General features: G+C 48.4%; 1 pseudogene across 1 annotated transcript; it reads right to left on the reverse strand.

Moving 5' to 3' along the window:
- Positions 1 to 17,635: 17,635 nt before the first annotated feature.
- Positions 17,636 to 21,091, reverse strand: LOC310782311 (solute carrier family 12 member 2 pseudogene; annotated as a pseudogene). Its single transcript has one exon. The product of its transcript is annotated as a solute carrier family 12 member 2 pseudogene (transcript).
- Positions 21,092 to 23,631: the final 2,540 nt, after the last annotated feature.

Here is a 23,631-nt window from a genome sequence, read left to right on the forward strand (position 1 = left end):
AGGAACATTCATTATTTAGAATCATTCTCCCTTTTTTCCTCCCCAAAATGTTTAGTGCTGGTGAAAGAGGTACTTGGCTGAAAACGTGTAAAAGGGTGTACATTGGTAAAAATAGTTTGAGAACCACTGAGAGACCATGGGAAAGTCTCCTCTGACAGGGATCAGATCTCCTCTGACAGGGATCACATTAGACTGTTTTGCTTTCAAATTAGCCATCACAACAAAAGGAAGTCCATTTGAACTTTGCTCAAACAAACTTGGAGACCTGGAAGGCTGTTTTGACGTGACATCTTTTGCTCCGGAAGGGAGTTTTCCATTCATTTTCTCCATAGACATAAAAAAAAAAACTTATATAAGGCTGGAACAAAGTCAACCCGAAACCTACTGAATTGTGAGTGACTATAAAACATTTCAGTTGGATCAAAAATAAAAAAAATAACATCTGGGGAAAAACAAATTTTCACTTCAATTTACAGGTCCGGTACCATGTAACTACATGAACTACAGCGGAATAGATTCACTTCAATTTACAGGTCCGGAACCATGTAACTATGAACTACAGTTGAATAGATTCACTCCATTTTACAGGTCCGGTACCTTGTAACTATGAACTACAGTTGAATAGACTCATTCCATTTTACAGGTCCGGTACCATGTAACTACATATGAACTACAGTTGAATAGATTCCCTTCAATTTACAGGTTCGGTACCATGTAACTCCATGAACTACATTTGAATAGAGATCGCTTCATTTTACAGATACCATATAACTACATATGAACACAAATGTTATTGTATAACTATTGGTGCAATTACTGTGTACTTACTTTGGTGTTCATGTCTAATTACAAATAGTTCATACGTTGTTAAGGACCTGTAAAATCAAGGGTTACCGGAAAGTGTTTTCTGCTGGGCCATAACTCAAGTGAGAAGTACATCCATTTTCCCATTCACTTCCATACAATCAGACTTCTTTTGTAGTCTGTGAGTCTGCAGGCCATTCAAACGAATGCATGTTTAAGTTTCTTCTACATTGGCTTCACAAATGGAGGTTCTGACTGCTTTATTTGCTTTAGTGGTCCTGACAGGGATGACCTGGAGCCTGCCAACAGATGATTGGACACCTTAGAATATAATCAAATAGAATAGAATATAATAGAATAGAATAGAATGTGTCAGGCAGATGGATGCATCACAGCAGGCATGCAAAACACAATTTGATGTTCTACTGCTATCTAGTGGTAACATTTTCAAACCTCTCTCTCTCTCTGTCTCTCTCTGTCTCTCTCTGTCTCTCTCTCTCTCTCTCTCTCTCTCTCTCTCTCTCTCTATATATATATATATATATATATATATATATATATATATATATATATATATATATATACACACACATATATAATAGATTATATATAACCTTTTAAAAAAGGAAGGAAGAAAAACATTGTCAGCAGAGTTAATCAACATTTTCTCATTCTCAAGTCATCAATCTATTTCACCCCAACCCCTCAACCTATCACATTTATCTCAGGTCTCGTGCTTTGCAGGTGCACAAGACAAGTGCAAGGGAAAACTATACTTTGCATCAACCTCAAGTCTTCTTTTCATGCATCAAGTCAAGTCTCAAGTCTTCTCTTCATGCATCAAGTCAAGTCTCAAGTCTCCTCTTCATGCATCAAGTCAAGTCTCAAGTCTCCTCTTCCTGTATGAAGTCAAGTCTCAAGTTTTCTCTTCCTGTATGAAGTCAAGTCTCAAGTCTTCTCTTCCTGTATCAAGTCAAGTCTTAGGTCTTCTCTTCATGCATCAAGTCTCAAGTATTCTCTTCATGCATCAAGTCAAGTCTCAAGTCTTCTCTTCATGCATCAAGTCAAGTCTCAAGTCTTCTCTTCATGCATCAAGTCAAGTCTCAAGTCTCCTCTTCCTGTATGAAGTCAAGTCTCAAGTTTTCTCTTCCTGTATGAAGTCAAGTCTCAAGTCTTCTCTTCCTGTATCAAGTCAAGTCTTAGGTCTTCTCTTCATGCATCAAGTCTCAAGTATTCTCTTCATGCATCAAGTCAAGTCTTAGGTCTTCTCTTCATGCATCAAGCAGGCCCGTAGCCAGGGTTTGAGAAATACCGAGGTCATTTTAGCGTGGCGTGGGGGGCCCAGGGGGGGCTGTGCCCCCCCAGATAGAAAATTTTGTCCATTTGAAAGTAAAATGCTTCAATCTGGTGCACTTTGAGAGCAAAATGAAGAGGCTAGATCTATAAAGAACTACATACATCATGTTAGATTAATATCCTCTTTACTGTGCTGTTGCTTTAAAATGATACAAAAAATAAATGTCTCCCCATATGATATAATTTATATTCTGCATACAGGTCACATGGCAGAATACTGCTCAATTAAATACAATGGCCCATCTACACAAACATCACTTACAGGGGAGTTACTTACCCATTCACTTCAATAGAACTCTCCCCAAAGTCTAGCCCCAATCTAGCCTCAATGCAAAATCTGAATGTTGTGAGTTATCTCTCTTCCTTCTATAGCACACAGAGAGGAAGCAAATTGTTGCATTTCCGATCATGGTGTCCTCAATGGTAGCTACGGGCCTGGCATCAAGTCAAGTCTCAAGTCTTCTCTTCATGCATCAAGTCAAGTCTCAAGTTGTCTCTTCATGCATCAAATCAAGTCTCAAGTCTTCTCTTCATGCATCAAGTCTCAAGTCTTCTCTTCATGCATCAAGTCAAGTCACAAGTCTTCTCTTCATGTATCAAGTCAAGTCAAGTCTTAAGTCTTCACTTCATGCATCAAGTCAAGTCTCAAGTCTTCTCTTCATGCATCAAGTCAAGTCTTAGGTCTTCTCTTCATGCATCAAGTCAGGTATCAAGTCTTCTCTTCATGCATCAAGTCAAGCCTTAGGTCTTCTCTTCATGCATCAAGTCAAGTCTCAAGTCTTCTCTTCATGCATCAAGTCAAGTCTCAAGTCTTCTCTTCCTGCATCAAGTCAAGTCACAAGTCTTCTCTTCATGCATCAAGTCTCAAGTATTCTCTTCCTGCATCAAGTTAAGTCTCAAGTCTTCTCTTCCTACATCAAGTCAAGTCTCAAGGCTTCTCTTCGTGCATCAAGTCAAGACTCAAGTCTTATCTTCATGCATCAAGTCAAGTCTTAGGTCTTCTCTTCATGCATCAAGTCAAGTCTTAAAGTCGAACTGAACCTGTTCGTCACGTGCATAATGAGTCCGTTTCAGACTGAAAACATAGTTTGTCTAAGATGACAGGTTGGGAGGCGGGTCATAGTATCATGTCGATGATTTTATTTGCTGAGAGAGAGAGAGTCACAGGAGAAGGACGCTCGCACGCACGTCGCACCTTTTTGCTTGTAAAGTGAAAACGTATTAATATAGAGCCGAACTCTCTTGATATAGAGCGGAACTCTCTATTTTATTTTTTGTTTTATAGTGTTTAAACCGTTTAAACCCACATCACCCTCCTTGCTAGGCGAAGAGGCTAGTACCAGCCCCGACTAGGCAAACTGCTAGCGGGTAGCAGTTTTGGTTTTATTGTTTTATTTTAATTATGAAAGTGTTTTGATATGCTGTTGATTTCTTTATTATTATTATTATTTTTTTCTCTTTGTGTGCTATGCATTGCTTTGCTGCTTGTCTTTCAATGATTTTTTGTAAAGCACCTTGGATTGCCTTTGTGTGTGAAAGGTGCTATAAATAAATTTGACTTGACTTGACTTGACTTGATGATTTTATTTGACAATTCTGGGGACTGGATTGGGCTTTGGCCAATCCTGGCGTCGTCGGCCTGGAATCTCCGAAGTGCAACCCCTGACAACCAAGCTCTCGGATGCGCGCGCCATTATCGCTGCTGTTAAATACGATATCCCTGGAATGCGCGTTTTAATGAGCTGCATTTCTTTGCATTCTTAGAGATTATAGTTTTTGTTTTTTGTTCATGTTTCTAACAATTGGCCAAGTTAGTAGTTAGTTTATGGGATAGGAATTCTGCCAGATGACAGGCACTAGGCGCCATTTTCTACTTCATTTGGAAGAGAAAATTATCCAGAAATGAAGATTTGATTGACAGCTGCATGTCGTGATATGATTGGTTGAAATGGGGTAGAAATTTGATAGTACTAAGTGACGTCAGCAAACTGTACATTACTGTTATCAGTGAAATCTTGAAAAATGAACTTTTGATGTGAAAAAGTGTGAAAAACTAAATAAATTAGATTGTTGTGATTTTGTTTGCATACATTATTAAATAGGTGCACTGCATACCCAGGTATTGAACTAAAAGAAAAGAAAAGTCATTTTTGGGTTCAGCTCGACTTTAAGTCTTCTCTTCGTGCATCAAGTCAAGTCTCAAGTCTTTTTGTCCTGCATCAAGTCAAGTCACAAGTCTTCTCTTCATGCATCAAGTCAAGACTCAAGTCTCCTCTTCATGCATCAAGTCAAGTCTCAAGTCTTCTCTTCATGTAGCCTATCAAGTCAAGTCTAGTCTTCTCTTCCTGTATCAAGTCAAGTCTCAAGTCTTCTCTTCATGCATCATCAAGTCTCAAGTCTTCTCTTCATGTATCAAGTCAAGTATATATATATATATATATATATATATATATATATATTGTAACGTGTTTGGGTAATCCAGGTATTACCCGTAATGTGATGTGCAACATCAGTGTCTCAACGGTAGCTAGGAACTAATGTATGTGGGTGTGTTCCTAGGGGAAACGGGGTATATAGGACCAGCGGCCGCTGTGCCGGGGGGAGTCAAGATATGGAGTGAGCGAGACCGGTTGTTATGTGTAGAGCTAGCGGTGTGAAGCTAGCTGCTAGGAGCTAACGAAGCCTGTGAATAAAGACCCTGTACCAACTACAACTCTCCGTTCCTTGGCGTACCACAGATACGCTACATTGGTGTCAGCAAGTGAAGCGGTAGCGCCTCTGATTCGGTCGAGAGGGGAGAGAGTGAGGAGGAACAGCGGAGAAAAGTTTGAAGATCAAAGGCTTGAGCGACCTAGCGGTAGCGAGCTAGCTGTGTGAGCTAGCTGCTACGAGCGCCACGTGTGATGGCGCGTATAGAAGAAAGCCTGTCGGTGAACGGGAGAGAAGAGGGGCTGACGACAGAGATCAGCTCGATGCTGGCGGGCATGGAAGCCCGTGTGTTGAAAGAAGTCAGACGGCTGTTGGAGACGATACCAGCCTGGGCAGAGGGACTTATGGAGCTGCTACGAGAGGTCGCGCAGCACGGAGAGAAGCGGACGGAGGAGCCACAAAATAGACTGTGTTGGAGCTGTGGAGAACCGGGCCACGTGGCGAGGTGGTGCCGAGGCGAGCCCGGGAGACGGACCGGGTATGCGGGACAACGACATGGACAGCAGGGAGCCTGCTGGGCATGCGGCGCGATGGGACATTTAGCCAGAGAATGTCAAGAAGCTGTCGGGGATTGGAGGACAGCGAGAGAGGAGAGACAGGTGAGGCTTTGTTGGGCTTGCCAGTCGCCTGGACATTTGGCTGGAGACTGCACTAAGAGTGTGAACGCTGGAGGAGACACACAGCCGGGGGAGCAGCCCAAGCAACAAGCAGTGGAGCAGCCTGAGCAACAAGCGGCGGAGCAGCGGAGCAGTATAGAGCCGATTGTTCTGGGCAGGAGAGTGACTGTTGAGCCGGCCCAGGCTAGCTGCTCTGCATGCCAGCCAGTGGTGGGGGAGATCGCCATCAGCGACGAGACCATCAGGATAATGGGAATCGTTTTGAACAGCCAGAGGGAAGTGAGCGACATCACCTGCAATGCTGTTACAGTGGGGGGAGCGGCGCTCGTGTCCCCGGGGGAGCGAGAGGGGTCAACGCTGGAGGAGCCGGCCCAGCCAAGCCGCTACACAACCCCCACGGCTGCACTGCAGAAAGTCGAGGTGGAGATCGACGCCGATGGTGTCCGCCCTGCTGTCCTCAACACGCCGCCCCCTGGGGGAGCGGGACGGGAGGACGAGCGAGTGCAAGCGGTGGAGCCGACAGACGAGGAGAGGCACATCACGCATGTCAACGGGGGTGAGTGGAGACGCAGACAGATGGAGGATGCGGATATCGGTCCGGTGTATGCGTGGGTAGCGGCCGGACGCCGGCCCCCTGTGGAGGAGATTCACACATGTTCCGGGCCCACGAGGGGACTGTGGAACACGGGGGGAAGACCGAGGAGAGTCACCCTGCGGAGGGCTAACCCCACTGGGGTTTGAGCAGGACTAATGTGCTTCAGATGGGACAGAAGCTTTAAAAGGGGGGATGGAAATAGTGGTTGAAGTGAAGTGGGATAATGTGAGTAAGAAAAAGGTTTAAATGAAGGTAATGGAAAAAGAATGATGTGAAGATGAGTGTAAAGAGAAAAGAGGGAATGTAAATGTTGGGGCTTGTGATAAGTGAAATGTTGGGGAAAAGGGTGCTAATGGGAAGTAACTAAATGATTGGAATGGGAATGTGAATTGAAATGTGGGTTGAATTTAAGGAATGGGAAAAGAGGGAAGAAATGAAAAGAAATGCAAATGGTGGTGGTGGAACGGAAATTGAAAGTGTGCTGAAAAATAAGAGACAAATTGGGGGAATACAAAATGTTGTGGGGTGGTGTGTTTTGGTACAGGGGGATATGTGTGGGTTGTGGGTGTCGACGTGGGCGTCGAGCTAATGTTGGGTGAGGAGTATGTAACGTGTTTGGGTAATCCAGGTATTACCCGTAATGTGATGTGCAACATCAGTGTCTCAACGGTAGCTAGGAACTAATGTATGTGGGTGTGTTCCTAGGGGAAACGGGGTATATAGGACCAGCGGCCGCTGTGCCGGGGGGAGTCAAGATATGGAGTGAGCGAGACCGGTTGTTATGTGTAGAGCTAGCGGTGTGAAGCTAGCTGCTAGGAGCTAACGAAGCCTGTGAATAAAGACCCTGTACCAACTACAACTCTCCGTTCCTTGGCGTACCACAGATACGCTACAATATTGTAGCGTTCCTGATATTTCATGAGGCAGAGGCTTCTTGCTGGTACAGGTTCTTTATTCACAGTTATTCATATTCACAACTCTCCGCTGTTGTCATGCTCATAGATAGCAGCTTCCCCCTAGGCAGTGCGCGGAGACTGCCTGCACATGCTCAGTCTCCGTCCGGAAGTCGTCCCACAGCATAGTGCTCCCCAACATAACACTCCCCCACACAGTTCCTATCTGTAGTGGAGACACTACCATTGCTCACCACTATGTGTGTACTGCTGATTCGCTACATACTCCCCGCCCAACAATAAGGTCAACGCCCACGTTGACACCACATCACACCTCCCCTGTACCAACACTCCCAGCATCTTTTTTTCTTTTTAACAGTTCTTTGTTTTTTAACCACATCTTTATATTTCCATCTCAGGCTTTTCCCACATCTCCTCCCCACAATATCTCATGCCATACACATCATCCACTTTTCATTATAACACTTCCAACCACCATCTCCTCCTTATATATATATATATATATATATATTTTTTTTTTTTTTTTTTTTTTTTAGTACAACTCGAAGTTGCTCAAATGTCCTGGAGCCCTTGGCTCTCTCCGTGGCCGTGTTAGTCTCTGTGAACCTGCCGGTGGGCCTGACCCCACCTGCAGTGTCTCTGGTGCTTCAAGTCTCTGAGTGGGGCCCGCCCGGTCATGGCCGGACGCCCCTCTCTGTGGAAACCGATTCCTTCTTTCACTCTGTCTAAGTGAAACCGCTGGGCGGCCGAGATCTGGGGGAAGGGTGCACCCCCCCCGGTATGGGGCCAACCTGTCCCTGTGGAGTACCTTCTTGCCACCAAGTGGCATCTGCACCCGGTACACCACCTCCCCCATTCTCTCCATCACCCTGCATGGGCCTGTCCAGTGACAGTCCAGTTTAGGGCTACGCCCTTTTTTTCTCCGGGGTGTGTACACCCATACCAACTCCCCCCCCTGGAAATGGTTTCCCTTTGCCCTCACATCATAGTTCCTTTTTTGTCTCATGCCCGCTTTCTCTAGCTGGGTCCGAGCGAAGTTGTGAGCGGACTCTAATCGATCTTGTAGCCTCCTGGCATACTCTCTCCCCGGGGGAGCGTCCGGTGCATCCGGTGGCTTGCCGAACGCCATTTCTGCTGGTGTCCGCAGTTCTCGACCTAACATGAGCAGGGCGGGTGTGCAGGAGGTGGACTCGTGTGTTGCGGATCTGTAGGCCATGAGGATGAGAGGCAGGTGCGTGTCCCAGTCCCTCTGGTGCTCCTCCGTGAGGATGGCCAACTGCTTTTTCAGTGTCCTATTGAATCTTTCTACTAGGCCATCGCTCTGGGGGTGCAATGCTGTGGTCCGTGTCTTTCTAATGTTCAGTTTCTCGCACATGGTGGCGAACACTCGTGACTCGAAGTTTCTTCCTTGGTCACTGTGTAGGGTCTCTGGTGCTCCGAACCTACTGAACATGCCTGTGACTAGTGCGTCGACCACCGTCCCCGCCTCCTGGTCGGGCAGCGCGTATGCCTCTGGCCATTTTGTAAAGTAGTCCATAGCTACTAGGACGTATCGATTTCCACTCTCTGAGCGTGGAAACGGCCCCATCACGTCTACCCCTACCCTCTCCATGGGGGCTCCTGCTGCTAGCTGTTGGAGCGGGGCGCGAGACTGGTCTAATGGCCCTTTGTACGCCGCGCAGAGGTCGCAGCGCCAACAGAAGTCCTGTACGTCTCTCCTCATCCTCCCCCAATAAAAGCCTTGTCTGATGCGACGGAGGGTTTTGCTCACCCCAAAGTGGCCCGCCCCTACTGTCCCATGGCAACTCCTGCACACCTCATCTCTCAGTGTCGTTGGCACTACTTTTCGCCACTTGTTTTCTCCCGTTGCTGGCTCTTTCCAGCACTTCATCAGCACTCCTCTGTTCAATCTCAGGGTGTCAAACCCTGCCCACAGCCCTTTGGTTGTGTCGGTGGCCCCCGCCACCTCCTCCCATTGCGGCTTCTGGCCCGCTTCTACCCACTGCAGCACTGGTGACAGCTCCCTGTCGTTTTCCTGGTGGCCCTTCCAATCTGCTGCTTCTGCCATCCGCAGTGTCTTGCACACTGGCCCATCTCCCGTGTGGTTAGGGCAGATTCTAGCGTCTTCTTGGAGCTCCCTCTCTCTCCCCTCTCTCTTCTCACAGTACACACACCCCCTTTCCGCGCAGGGTCGTCGTGACAGGGCATCCGCATTTACGTGGTGTCTCCCTGCTCTGTGCTCTATGGTGAAGTTATAGTCCGCCATTCTCTCTAACCAGCGGCACACCTGTCCCTCCGGCTCCCGGAAGGACCACAACCACTGCAGCGCTGAGTGGTCGGTCCGTATGGTGAACTGAGGCTGTCCCAGGAGGTAGTATCTAAAGTGTCTCAGTGCTTCTACGACTGCTAGGAGCTCCCGGCGTGTGACGCAGTAGTTTCTTTCTGTCTTATCAAACGTCTTACTGAAATACCCCACCACCTGCTCCCCCTCCGGCCCTGCCTGGGACAGCACGGCCCCCATACCTCCATTGCTGGCATCAGTGTCTAATAGGAACGGCAGTGCGGGGTCTGGTGCTCTAAGCACGGGGGTCTTGGTCAGCGCTTTCTTGAGGGTTTCGAACGCTAGGTGGCATTTTGCTGTCCAGTCGAAGTCTGTGTTCTTTTCTTTAAGCCGGAACAGTGGCTCTGCGATGTCAGAAAATCCTTTTACAAACTTCCTGTAGTAGGATGCTAACCCTACGAAGCTCTCGAGTTCACTTTTGTCTCTGGGGGTGGGCCATTCTGAGACTGCCCGTGTTTTTTCCTCTAGAGTGCGGATGCCCCCCTCGCCGATGCCATGTCCCAAGAACTCTACCCTCTTCTTCAGGAAGTGGCACTTATCTGGGTGTAGCTTTAGACCCGCCGCTGCTATTTTCTGTAGGACTTTTCGTAATGCTCCCACCGCTGCCTGAAACGAGCCCCCGTGTGTCAAGATGTCATCTAAGTATACGACGCATTCTGTTTGGGGAATGTCCCCCAGCAGTTTCTCCATTAACCGCTCGAACGTTGCGGGTGCGTTACACAGCCCGAAACTGAGTACTCGAAACTGCCACAGTCCTCTCTCGGTACGGAAGGCGGTCTTTGGCTTGGCATCGTCGCAGAGGGGCACCTGCCAGTACCCACTGCGGAGGTCTAGGGAGGAGAACCAGGCTGACTCCCCCACTATGTCTAGTAGCTCCTCGATGACGGGCATCGGGTACGCGTCTTTTTTTGTCACTTTGTTCAGCCCTCTATAGTCTACGCAAAATCGCATCTTTGCGCTATTTTTCTTTTTTACCAACACTACTCCCGATGCCCATGGGCTCTCTGACGGCTCGATGATCCCTGCCCTCAGCATGTTTTCTACAGCTTCGTTCGCTATATCTCTTCTTGCTGCTGGAATTCGACGGGGATATGATCTGATGGGCTGCGCCCCTTCAGTGTCTATTTGGTGTTCTACCAGGTGAGTGCAGCCTAGTTCATCGTCCGTCATCGCGAAAATGTCTTTGTACTCTTCTAGTACTCTCCACAGTTCGTCGCTCTGTTGTGGTTCTAACCCCTCGCTCTGACGTTGGTGTAGTGTCCTGAGCATTTCTAACCTCTCTGTCTCTCCCTCTGCCTGTTGCATTGGCTGAGGGCAAGTGTTTGGAGGTGGGCTAGGGGCGTGGTTTTGGGGGGGGGTTGGGTCTGCTAGGTGGGGTTCATGCTCTACGGTGACGCGGTACACGGTGATGTTGTTAACGTTAGGCCGTTCCCTTGGAACGGTGGGCGGTTGGCTCATTTGGACTACCGTTCCTTCTGCAAATGTCAATGTGCTTCTTCCTAGGTCTACTGTGCATTTGTTCATCGTTAAGTAGTCTTCCCCCAGGATGCAAGGCCCCGCCATTTCTACCACCCACACCGGAAAGTCCACTGTCTGTCCCCCCACTGTTATCATTACGTGTCCCCTCCCCCTCATTGGCATTAACTCACCGGACACTGTTCTTAGCAGCTGTGCTGCTGGCTGCTCCAGGCGCGTCCCCTCGGGCATCATGTTGACGTTCACCAGCGTCGCCGTACACCCCGTGTCCACCAGGGCGGCGCAGTATCTCCCTTGTAGGTAGGCTGGAACATGGCATCGGTTCATCGCGCGCGGCCCGCTCTGCATGTTGACAGCTCCGGCGATGTCGTCTACTTCGGGGCACGGCGGAGCCCCACCTCTCTGTTGCTGTCGGTGGGCTCCCTCCTGCGACGCTGTGGCTACGGGGACTGTGGCATCGTAGACCCGTCTCGCCCCATCTGGACGGGCCCCGTACCGTTTCCCTGGTTCCACGTTCTCCGGCGGCAGTCTGCTTCCCGATGACCGGGACGCCCACATCCCCAGCAGATCATGCTCCCTCTAGCCCAGCTGTTGTTCCGCTGGGTGGGCTGTCGAGCGGGGTTGGGCTGCAGGGTCGCTCTGCGGAGCAGTTGTTCTTTGAGTTGTTGTACTGACTCGGACAGTTCTTTCACCATGTTGCCTTGTTCTGCCAAAGCCGTCTTCCACGCTGGCTCTTCTTGTATCGGGCTTTCCGCTGCCATTCTCACTACGGGGACAGCTCTCCCCTCTTCGCTGTTCATGGTCCAGCCCTCTACTGTCTCTCTTTCAAACGCCAGCTCTAGCGCTATTTCTAATGTCTTTGGCCGTTGCAGCATTACTTGCTCTCGTAGCCCTCGCGGCGCGATAGCCTGGACGAAGTAGTTTCGGGCTAGCTCGTCCAGTGCTTCTGGCGGCAGCCGGCTGTATACACGCCGGCTGAGGATCTCAATGTCTGTGGCTAGCGCCCGCAGCGACTCCCCTGGTCGTCTACGCCTGTTACACAGTTCTGCGACCATAATGCCTTCTTCTTTGCATCGTCCGAAACGCCTCCTCAGGGCCGCCATTACCACGTCTAAGTCTTTGGTGTCTGCCATTGCTGCTACACATGTTATAGCTTCACCCTCGAGTGACATTACCAGATGACTGGCTCTCTCTCCCCTCGACCAGCCATTCATTTCCGCTGCTACGTTGAACATTGTGCAATATGGCTCCCATTCGCCTTTACCGTTGAATTTTGGCGGGGTGATTTCCTTTCTTCCTCGCCGCCCGCCGTCCTTCGTCTCCTCGACCCGTGTCTCGTCTTTGTCTCCGGTTCTCCGGCTAGCTTCACCGGGCCGTGGCACAGCCTCCATTGCTACAGCGGTGTTGTCAACCCGCTCGATCTTCACTCTCACCGGCCTCGGCTCTTCCGCTCTCTCCGCCGCCTCGTTAGCCCGTCTGCTAGCCTCTTTGAGCCGCGGGGTAGCTTCCGTGGCTACGGGGATATCGCCGTTTAGTTCGGATTTTATCATCACAAACCCCAGGCTTGCTGCTGCTATCCCCGCCTGGATCTCTGTGGTAGCGGCCGCGTCTACCCCGTCTTCTTTCTCCTCGGGTGCTTGGTAGTCCGCCCCGGCTCTTTCTCTTCCCGCCTCCCGCTTGAGTCTTTGCTTCTCTCTCTTCAGGAACTTGTTAACCATTTTTGCCGATTCTGGAGGTAATTCACCGTTTTAAACTTCTGACGCCAATGTAGCGTTCCTGATATTTCATGAGGCAGAGGCTTCTTGCTGGTACAGGTTCTTTATTCACAGTTATTCATTCACAACTCTCCGCTGTTGTCATGCTCATAGATAGCAGCTTCCCCCTAGGCAGTGCGCGGAGACTGCCTGCACATGCTCAGTCTCCGTCCGGAAGTCGTCCCACAGCATAGTGCTCCCCAACATAACACTCCCCCACACAGTTCCTATCTGTAGTGGAGACACTACCATTGCTCACCACTATGTGTGTACTGCTGATTCGCTACAATATATATATATATATATATATATATATATATATATATATAGTTGTGTTTTCCTGAAACTTCATTTGGATAAAATCATCCTAACTTTTTTATGAAGAGTCATGGAATAAGAGTGTGGGATTATTATCCCTCTTTCAAATGTTATGTTCTCCCTCTTTCTTCTCCATCCATCCATCTCCCTCTCTACCTCTCGCTCTCTCTCAATTTCAATTCAAATAGCTTTATTGGCATGAACAAAAGCAAGTTGTTGCCAAAAGCCGTTTACAGAAGATTCACATTACATAAATAGGCTACATACTGTAGGTGTCAGAATCTGATATGCCATATGCCGGTCCTTACAGTAAAACAACCATTAGATAGGCTACATCCACACAGTCTCTTTCTCTCTCTCTCTCTCTCTCTCTCTCTGTCTGTCTCTCTCTCTCACTCTCTCTCTCTCTCTCTCTCTCTCTCTCTCTCTCTCTCTCTCTCTCTCTCGCTCCCTCTCTCTCTCTCTGCATCCTTCCATCTCCATCTCTCCGGCCGACTGCGCCCAGATTCCGCTCTAGGGTTTTCGGATATGTTTTACCCCCCCCCCCCCTTCTTCTTCTTCCATTCTTCTTGTTACATGGAGGCTATGGCAGGCTAGCCTAGATGTTTTGGTTGGGCAATTCTCCCGTGCCTGTGCAGAGAGAGAACAGCCTGGTTGGATGGGTCGATGTTTCAGAAGGACAGTCCGACCTCCCCGCAGTTTCCTCCCTCACTGCCTCAGCATCAACATCCCTGGCTCTCCGCCTGGAGGAGGACCGAGCAGCACACAGCACCAAGCCCGGGACGGGTTAGGGTGCTCTGTCCGCGGGAGACAAACCCCTCTCGTATCGGCGGTGACCGAGCTGCTTTCTCGGTATCAAGACTCAGTAAGTTGCCGGTGGAAAAAAAAATGCGCCATTTACTGCTATCCTAAAACGTGTTGTGTGCTGTTTGACAGGGTGCTAAAACGCTCACATCTGTCAGTGAACAGTGAACACATCAAGGACCCTTTAGCCTACATTAGAGCCACGTGTACGACCCCCCTATGTGATGAGATTTTCTCTGACCCAGAATATTTGTAGCCTGTGTGATGTGATTGTCCACCAGAACTCCATGCCTGTCTGTAGGGTAGAAAAAGGCCTACAGACATACAGCCATAATGCTACATTCTATAACTGAAATATGGTGAAGTTGAGCAATTATTTATCAGTTTGCTGGTGACCCCCTGGAAGTAGCCCTGGTGGTCCCAGGACCCCACGTTGAGAACCTGGTCTGGCACGCACCTCTAGAGTATTCGTTTTTGTCCATCGCCTGTTTTATCCGCTCATCTGCGGTGAAATTCTAAAAAGGCTGCAGTGCCGTCCTGGTCTGCGGACCCAGCACGCACGCGCACGCACGCACGTATAACACTTGTTCTATCTAGTGTTCTCTAGAGAGAGAGTGGCGTCAGCGGATGACCAGAATGCGAGACTCATTAGCCAATGAACAGCCAGGAATGGGTCTCGCACTCTTGCGTTACTTTTGCATGTTAAAATAAAGCTGATAATGTACAATTTGATTAAAAAAAAAGAAAAAAACTTTCAAAGGACAAACTGTCCATTTTGCTGCAACTCGACGGTGCTGCTTAATCCAGGACCTTACTTCCTGGAACTCTTGAGAGTAGGCCTAAAACACTGGTCCATTGGAGTGAATGAAGATGTCGGGACTCTTCTATCTACATGTAGCCCATTGTGATAGATTTGAGCTGTAGGCTATAACTATTCATTAGCCTAATTATTAAGAGCTCCCTATGTGCTTTCTTTATTCACTGTGGTAGCAGCCTGCAGAGCTATTCATAGTGTAGGCCTGCTTTACTGTGTAGGCCTATTTATTATAGGCCTATTGTGTTTCAGTAGGCATACAGTAGGGGTGGGAATCACCAGATGCCCCACGATACGATATTGCCACGATACTTAAGTCACGATACGATATTGCAAAATTCCACTGCAAATTGTGCCCGCAAAGGAAAACTTAGTGAACATCTGTTTTATCTCAGTCTGTTCATCCCACTTTTCATTTTTATTACAGCAAAATTGTCAAGTCTGACCAACAATGTCATAAAAATCTATCATAGAAATAATGGATCAGACCATTTATATAATAAAATATCACGATACTTGGCATTCGTGCGATGCATATTTCCACACAAAATATCGCAATATGCTGTATCCCCCCCTCAAGGACCCCTTGTGGTCCTTGGACCCACATTAAGGACCACTGCTGTACATGATTAACCGTAAATTGTCTTTATCTGCTTATTACCATTAACAGTCAATAGGGGGCTGGAGCCTATCCTAGCATACGCAGCATACATAGACACTGAGTGCACGTAGTGCGCAAGATTGCTAGTAATTTATCAATTGAGTTTGTGCTCCATCTTCTGCTATTGCTGTGATCGCTGCACTGCATACTTGCACTAACTCAAATTCCTCTTTGTACAGAAGGCTACAGATATCAATGATGTCATCAGTGATGATGTCATCAGTTATGTCACTTGAGCAATTGTGTTGTGATCAGTCTGTCATGATTCTAAGATACATCCTAGGATGCGCTGGGACACATCTTCAGTGATGTTTCCTGAGGTCATCGGGTGTTTCGGGTCCGTCAACAACCATACACCCTCGCTCAGGCGACCCAGCCAGGGTAGGTCAAACCCTGGCTTGTGTCCCAGCAGCATTGGCCCGCGGGTCGCTCACAGCGAGCCTTCCAGCCTCTACTTTGGCACTGATCGACCAGCTCCTGGTACTTGGACTGCTTCCGCTCGTTAGCCTCTTCCATACGATCCTCCCAGGGAACTGTGAGTTCTATAAGGAGAAAATCACAAATCACTTACTGTACACTGACCAATTGTGATGTCATTGGTGATGTCACCAGTGATATCACGCAAGCAATTAGAGCGCCGTTGGTATGACATCATCAGTGATTTATGACATCACTGATGACATCACACAATTCAGCCTATGGCATCGTACAATGGATTATGTCATCATCTTCATCGTTGAGTGGTGGTGGCCAGTGGTGACTGATGATGTACAGATGACATCACAATTCAGTCTATGACATCACTGAGATATCACAATGTCTACGATGATGTCATTGCCATCGTCGAGTGGTGGCCAGTGGTGACTGATGACATTCCGGGTTACTACTATAATACTGTACATCATCAGTGGGTGTGACATCATCAGTAACCACTGGCCACCACTCAACGTACTGAGCATGCTTATTTGAAGGATTGTGTTACTAGTACATGCTGGCCGTAGCTAAAAATGAATAATACTCTACTAAAGTGACATCAAACGGTGGTCTCAGAAATGCACTCATACTAATGACTGACTGGTTGGTATAGAGCTCAACAGTCATGTGACATGTGTGCCCATTCCTTTTCTCCATCACATTTATAAACAATCTTATCTCCATTTATAAACAATCTTATCTAGTTTTAAGCCTGGAACGAATCCAACCAGCCAGCCTACAGAATCATGACCACAAAACATTTGATTCAGAGCAAAAAACAAACAAACAAAACACATTGAAAATGGGGAAAAAGGCCCAGAGTATGTAATTACATTTTTATTTTATTTTAAGAGTGAAGTAACTATCCATCCCATAATCCATTGAAACCAGTCAGATTAGCAGATGATTGAGTGACAGAGCGTTTCAGCCAATGGGAGAGCACTCTGAATGGCAGTGGGCGTGACTAGTGTCTCAACAGCCGTCATTAGACTATTAGCTCAATGGCTAACATACTATGCTATATACTGTAGCCGCATTTCCTTGCTTTAATGTGAAGAACCGGGCAAACAGATTTTAAAACGGGTGCCGGCAGTGAAAGCAGCGTGACACGTAATGGCTAACACAGTGGTTCTCAAATTTGTTCACATTAAGGACCCCTAAACTGAGAAAAAGTTAGACCACGGACCCCCATTTGATAGGATTTTGTCCCAAGTTCCCCCATATGATAAGGTTGATGCTTTTATATGTTTTATTACAGAAAGTGTATAAAACTCATGACCAATAGTCATTGTGTTACTTATGAATGGAATTATAGCGAAAATAAATTACCCCCCTTTTGGCTGGGGACCCCCTGGAACCCCCTCAAGTACCCCTGGGGGTCCCCGGACCCCCATTTGAGAACCACTGGGTTAACATAACAGTCAGTGTGGCCGTTTGAGCCCTTTGTACCAGCCAACCATAGCCTACATACATAGTAGCCTAGCCACAGATATTTCACTAGTGCAGTGTTTAGTCAACCTTGCCCAGCGAGCTCCCCTAATCACAGACGATCATACAGCGAGCTCCACCAATCAAAGATGTTGATATTACACTTTAGGATTGTGGGTAATGGTATAGTCTAGTACTTCTCCATTACATCGAATAAAAATGTTAAAAAAGGATATCATAGGTATTTCTGGCTTCGACAGGAACATATATATATACCTTGTGTACCTTGGGTGGTTACAACATTATGGCTAATAATCATAATCTCAATTGAGAATATGAATGGAGAAATACTCTTCCAGTGTCACATGGCTGTTGATCTCTATATAGGCCCAGGTCCGCTGCAGGGTGTCTGATAAATAAAAACACAGATGCCAATGTAGTGCTCAGTGGTCTTCATTCACTACCAAACCTCACAATTAACACACTCTTGAAAATGGTACATGGGTTGTGTGTGTGTGGTGCCTGCTGCTGGAGGCAGGTGGATGTCAGTGGCAAAGAGCTGGTGTGGGTTTAAGAGTAGAAGGTGAGGACACTCTGGTGGTTGCCACGCACCAGGAGGATGGGCGGCACGTCCGTGGATAAAGCCTCCAGCCAGGCCATGTAAAGGCACGAAGACACCGTGCCCTTCCTTGCCAAGGGCATGCTCATGACGATGAGGTTGGCTGTACTTGAGTGCTCCTTCAGCAACTCGTTGAGTCTGATCTGCCGATGAGTCTTGGTGCGATAGAGCTCCAGCTCGCTGTCAGTAATCCTCCAGGGTTCACGGTTTTTCAGCCTCTCAGCTGCCTCCTGCTCCATGTCATTCTCCTTCAGCCGATACGGCTCAATCATCTCCTCAAAGGCTACCGTGCTGTCCTTCTTGGGCTTGGTGTTGATGTCTCCCAGCACGGTGATATCAGAGAAGTCTATCCTGAACTTGCTGAGCAGAGTAGCCATCGCTCGGCGGTCATGGTCAATCCTGTTGATCTTTCCTCCAATGAAGACGCGAATCTTGCAGTCCTTCCACCTCTTCTTGTTGGTCAGCAGGTAGGGGATCAGCAGGGTCAAACCTCCATCATCAAACAGCCACCAGACATCCACAGTGCCCTTCCCTTGTTTCTGCTGAAACTGCTGGCTGGCCTCCAGGAGCCTCTGATCGGACACATTCAGCGTTAAGATCGGACTCTGGAGGCTGGTGGCCTTTGAGGACGGGTTGGAGGAATCGCCGTCGGAGTCCTTCCTCATGTTTATGGATACGAACACATCCTTCATCCCCGAGGACTTCTTAGAGGACACCAGCTCATCTTGTCCTTGGATATGGGACACATCCAGTCCCTCTTTCAGTCTGAGAACAACAACACCGTACTGGAAGTCAAAGGCATCGTGGATCATGTGAATGTAAGTCTCCACTTTCATCATGTCACCATCCCTCCAGTCGTTTTTGAAGCCGAGCACCAGAGTGTTGGGCCTGAGGCGACCGAGGCCGGCAGTTTGTAGGAGATACTGGGTGCCCTGCCTGATGTCTCCAGCAACCACCTGTGTGTAGAAGGCCTTTGTCTCATTCTTCAGCAGCCACCGCTGGTAACGTGACTGGACTGTTGCCAGCTCTTTGAAGTTTGGCTGTCTGGAGCCCATACGAACATGGCCACAGATCAGCAGGCCTACATTCTTGGTGAAGCTGTGGACCAGGTGAAGGAGAGCTGGACGGGAGTTGGGGTAGCCAGTCATCACTAAACACTGCAGTCTGAAGTTCTTGATGTGGTCCTCGACTCCACTGAGGTGCAGTGTGTGGCTCAAGGCCTGGTGGTAGGTCAGAGCCTGGGTCGACGAGCCCCAGTTCACATTTGGCTTCTTGTAGCTGACGTAGATATAGAGACCCATGACAATGACGTTTGTGAGCAGAGCCGCCCACCAGTTGATGACAAACATCACCACACAGCACAGTACAGCTCCAGCCAGGGACACCCACATATTATAGTATTTGAAGCTGGGGCGCCACCCTGGCGAGTTGGCGACTGAGGCATGGAACACAGAGAAGTTGATCAAGGCGTAGGATGCCAAGAAGAAGTTGGAGATGATGGGAGCGATTATGTTCAGCTCGCCGATGAGGATGAAGGCCAGAGCAATACAGAAGGTGAGGATGTAGCCTCGGAGGGGCTCGTTGTTTTTGCCGCAGCCTTTGGCGAACATGTCCAGGCCAGGGTAGATGTTGTCCTTGCACAAAGCCTGAAAAACTTTAGGTGCGCTGACCAGAGAGGCCAAGGCCGAGGACAAAGTGGCAGAGAAGATTCCAGCAGTGATGATTGGGCTGAAGCCAGACACAATGCTCATGACCTGGAAATCGTTTTGGAGTCCGAATTTGCAGCCATCTTTGCTGTTCCTACAGGAAGAAAAGTCGTAGCCGAACTTGCACGCAGCGTCAGTGCAGTTGGTCATGAACTGGGAGATGACTGTGTCATTAAAACTTCCGCTGGCATCTCTCACAACACAGGAGCCTGTCGAAACAGCAACGCCTAGGTAGACAATGCCTGTGATCAAGATGGCCAAGAGGGTTCCTCTGGGAATAGCCAGCTGGGGGTCAGCGAGGTCTCCTGAGATGTTGGCACCAGCCAGAATGCCAGTGGCTGCTGGGAAGAAGATTGCAAAGACGGAGAAGAATGTCTCGTCTCGGAAGTCTGGACCCATGTTCTCCATCATGATTGAACCGTCATAGCCAAAGAAGCCATACGATTCCTTAGACTTGACAGGAATTAAGGTTCCGATGAAGTAATTGACAATGGCTGTGATGAGGACAATGAGCAGGAAAATCTGGGCCTTGGCCTCCCATTCCATTCCTGCCACGGAGATGCCCAGGAGAAGGATCACTGTGAGAATGCCTATGATTCGGATATCATTGACTTGATTCATCATAACGGCATCTGCACCCTCAAGAAGCCCCTGGACAGTTTCAGCGAAGCCCACCACATACATAGCAACGGCCACGGCATTAGCGAAGGCGAACATTAGACCGATAGAGCAACCAAACTCTGGACCCAAACTTCTCGATATCAAATAATAAGCTCCTCCTCCTCGTACAAAACCGTTGGTAGCGATGGCGGAGGTGGAGAGGCCAGTGATGGTTGTCACGACTGTGGCAATGACGACAATCACAGAGGAGAGAAGAATTCCTGCCTGGCCCACGATCCATGACATGCGGATGAAGAGCATCACACCCCAAATGTTCAACATGCAGCGGACCAGCACCCCCTTAATCCAGCCGAACTTGACCCCTCCTTTGGACTCGGCCCACTCCTTCATGGCAGCGGGGGTCAGCTCATCACCGTTGCCGAACCCATCTTCATATGGTTCCCTGTCTAGCTGGTCGTGCAGCTCTGACAGGGTGGGTCTAATGAGTTTCTCCCCCAGGGGTGCCACTGTCTGCTTGTAAAAGTCAATGTTGGGCACGGCGTCAATGGTGTTGTGGCCAAACGTCCTCAGGTAATAGGTGTTGGTGTGGGTGTCATAGTGGTAGTGATGCTGGCTTCCTATGGACGAGTGCAGGCTGGTGTCACTCATCACCGTGTCCCCGTTATGAAGCCCCTCGGCTAGCGCAACCTCCGGGGGAGAGGCGCGGCTGCCCGCTCCGCTCGGGTCGGTGAGGATCACCACCCTGACCCGGCCTTTGGCTTCGTCTCCGCCGGGCCCTGGCTCTGTGGCCTTGTTGCAGGGTAGAGGGAATGAGCTGGAGGCGTCAGAGGTCAGAGACTTGTCCTTGGCGGCGGAGGCAGCGCCCGCTGCCTCGGCCACGAGAGCCACCTGGAAGCGGCTCTGGCCGGGCGTTGGACCGGGCAGCTTCAGCCCTGCATGCACTGCTAGAAAGTCATTTTCCGGCACGGTGTACAGACTCTCTCCCATGGGGAACATCATCTGGAAGTCTGCAGTGACCGTCTGAGCCTGAATGCCAAATCTCCGGTCTGAAGCTATCGCCACACAGTTATTCCCCGGCATGGCCATGAAGCCCCACCCTTATAGGACATAATAGACAATGTGGCCGTGTCACTGATGATGTCACAATGTCTGCATAAGTGACAATTCCACGAGTGGACATCCTCACTGATGACATCATCACCGATTACATCACAATTGCTTGAGTAACATCATCATCACCGATGACATCACAATTTGCTCGAGTGACATCACTGATGAAATCATCACCGATGACATCACTAGGGTTGTGTACCGTTCACATCGGTACCTGGAATTCGACACGGTACTGAAAACGGTTTTTGGTACTACCTTATACACTGTAATAACAAAAATGTAGTTATAAAAAATAATAATAACAGCTTCCAGCAGGGCCTGGTCTTCATCGTCGAAGAGCTCAACAAGTGCTGAAAGTTTGTTCTGCTTATGGAGTGGTAGCTGAAAATAGAAAAGGTCGTGATTCATCAAGCGTGTTGTCAATAGAACAAATGTCAGTGCTATCTATGCATGCACACCTTACACAATAAAAATAACTATTCATTGTTAGTAACATTATCACTCATTGTAATAAATATTAATTTACCTGAACCATGGAGCCTCCACCGTTAAGAAGGGCAACATCCCTTTTACAATGAATGCAGTCACTGCATTGACTTTCTGGCGGGGTAAAGAAGCTTTCTTTGCCAGGGTGAAGGGTGTCTCCTGTGCGGCTGTCACTGTCACATGGTGACATAGCAATGAAAGCAAGAGTAAAACGTTACATAGCACGTCTCACAGTGATGATAATTATAACGTTAACAACGCTACTAAACATGCTAAGCTAAGCTAACTCAGCCATGACAGTGAAAAAGTCCCGTTATCTAACAACAACGTGGCAGTCTTGGTGGTGCTAACGAAGTTAGCTGCGGTGGCTCCGCTTGCTGTGTTCATCCTCCTGCAAAAAACTCAGAAACTTTCATCCGCTTCGATTTTCTGCGTTTTTCGCATCAGTCAATAGCCTTTTGCGAGCTGTTTGACCCCTGTGTGTCTGTTTGGGAGAGAGAGACAGAGGAGCGGTCGAGCGGGCTTCAGTCTGAATGGCGAGGCAGCCAGAGAGACGCGGTGCTCGCTCCCTCTCTGGCCCTCTCTCTGCTCCCTCTTCCCGGGGAAACCAATGAGATCACAATTGCTCAGTGTCATCGGGGTGACATCATCGGCGACCTGGCCACTTTCTTTTTGACAGACAGACAGTAAAAATATCAAAATGTCATTTTATACAGTGAGGTTAAGTTTTGAAAGATGGTCTCACTACAATGAAATGGCTACTACACATGAATGCAATTGGCTTATTCTTCTTCTGTGGTGTTTTATGGCAGTTGGCATCCTTTATGTTGCATTACCGCCTCCTTCCAGTGTTGCCAACTTGGCGGCTTTGTTGCTATATTTAGCTACTTTTCAGACCCCCCTGACGACTTAATCTTATTATTATAAAAGGGAGCAAGTGGGAAATGTTGTCCCGGAAGTGATATCACCCAACTGGAAGTGATGTCATCAGTGATGTCACTTGAGCAATTGTGCATTGTGAGTGAGCAACACACACACACACACACACACACACACACACACACACACACACACACACACACACACACACACACACACACACACACACACACACGCTGATGATGTCATAGGCATTTGTGACATCCCTGATGATGTCATCAGTGATGTCATAAGAGTAAAATCATCTTGTGACAAGACTGATGATGTCATAGGCACTGGTGTAAACATAAGGGTCACACACACTCCCGCACGCATGTAAACTTAAGGCCAATAATATTTTGTGAGCAACACACACCCACCCACGCGCATGTAAACTTAAGGGCAATAACATTTTGTGAGCAACACACACACACCCGCGAGGCCGAGCTGTGGGCGAGGCCGCCCAGCGACTGAGCTGCATATGCGAGCTGCAGGGCGGGTGAGGTCGCACAGTGGCCAAGCTAGCGAGCCCGTGCAGCGGGCGAGCCTAGGAATCGAGCGCGCGAGATCCCTAGTTTCTCAAAAGCGACTAGCAACAAATCTGGCGACTTTCTGACCATGGGAAGCAACGTTAATGTGTTGAATCCATCCAGTGCGTTTGGCAATAAATTGGTGCGGCTGCTGCCGGTGTTTCTCTCTCTCCCTGGCATGCATAATTTGATATGCAAATTGGGGGGGAGTTGGGGGTAGTGTCCGTGGGATAATGTCCACGGGGTGGACAGGTTGTGCTCAGTGGGTATAGGGGGGGAGTGAGTGACAAAAACATTAGGTTACTAAAAGAGTCGGCAAACTTTTAACCTTCATGAAGACTTTGATTGAAGACACTGATTCATCAACTTTTGTTAACCACAGACCTTATTTCAGGCATTTCACCAAAATCATCAGACAACAATCCCACTGGCTTTGAGACAAGGGAACCGGAAGTGTTAACATCCAGGTCTTCCGGACTCATTCCTGCGGTACTCTAATTTGTTCTTTCCTACCAAACCCACTTGAATACACAAGTTGGCTATGACTTCCAAACATGCAATTAGGAGCTTCTG

This window comes from Poromitra crassiceps, assembly GCF_964638095.1.
Source record: "Poromitra crassiceps genome assembly, chromosome: 9".
Taxonomy (NCBI): Eukaryota; Metazoa; Chordata; class Actinopteri; order Beryciformes; family Melamphaidae; genus Poromitra; species Poromitra crassiceps.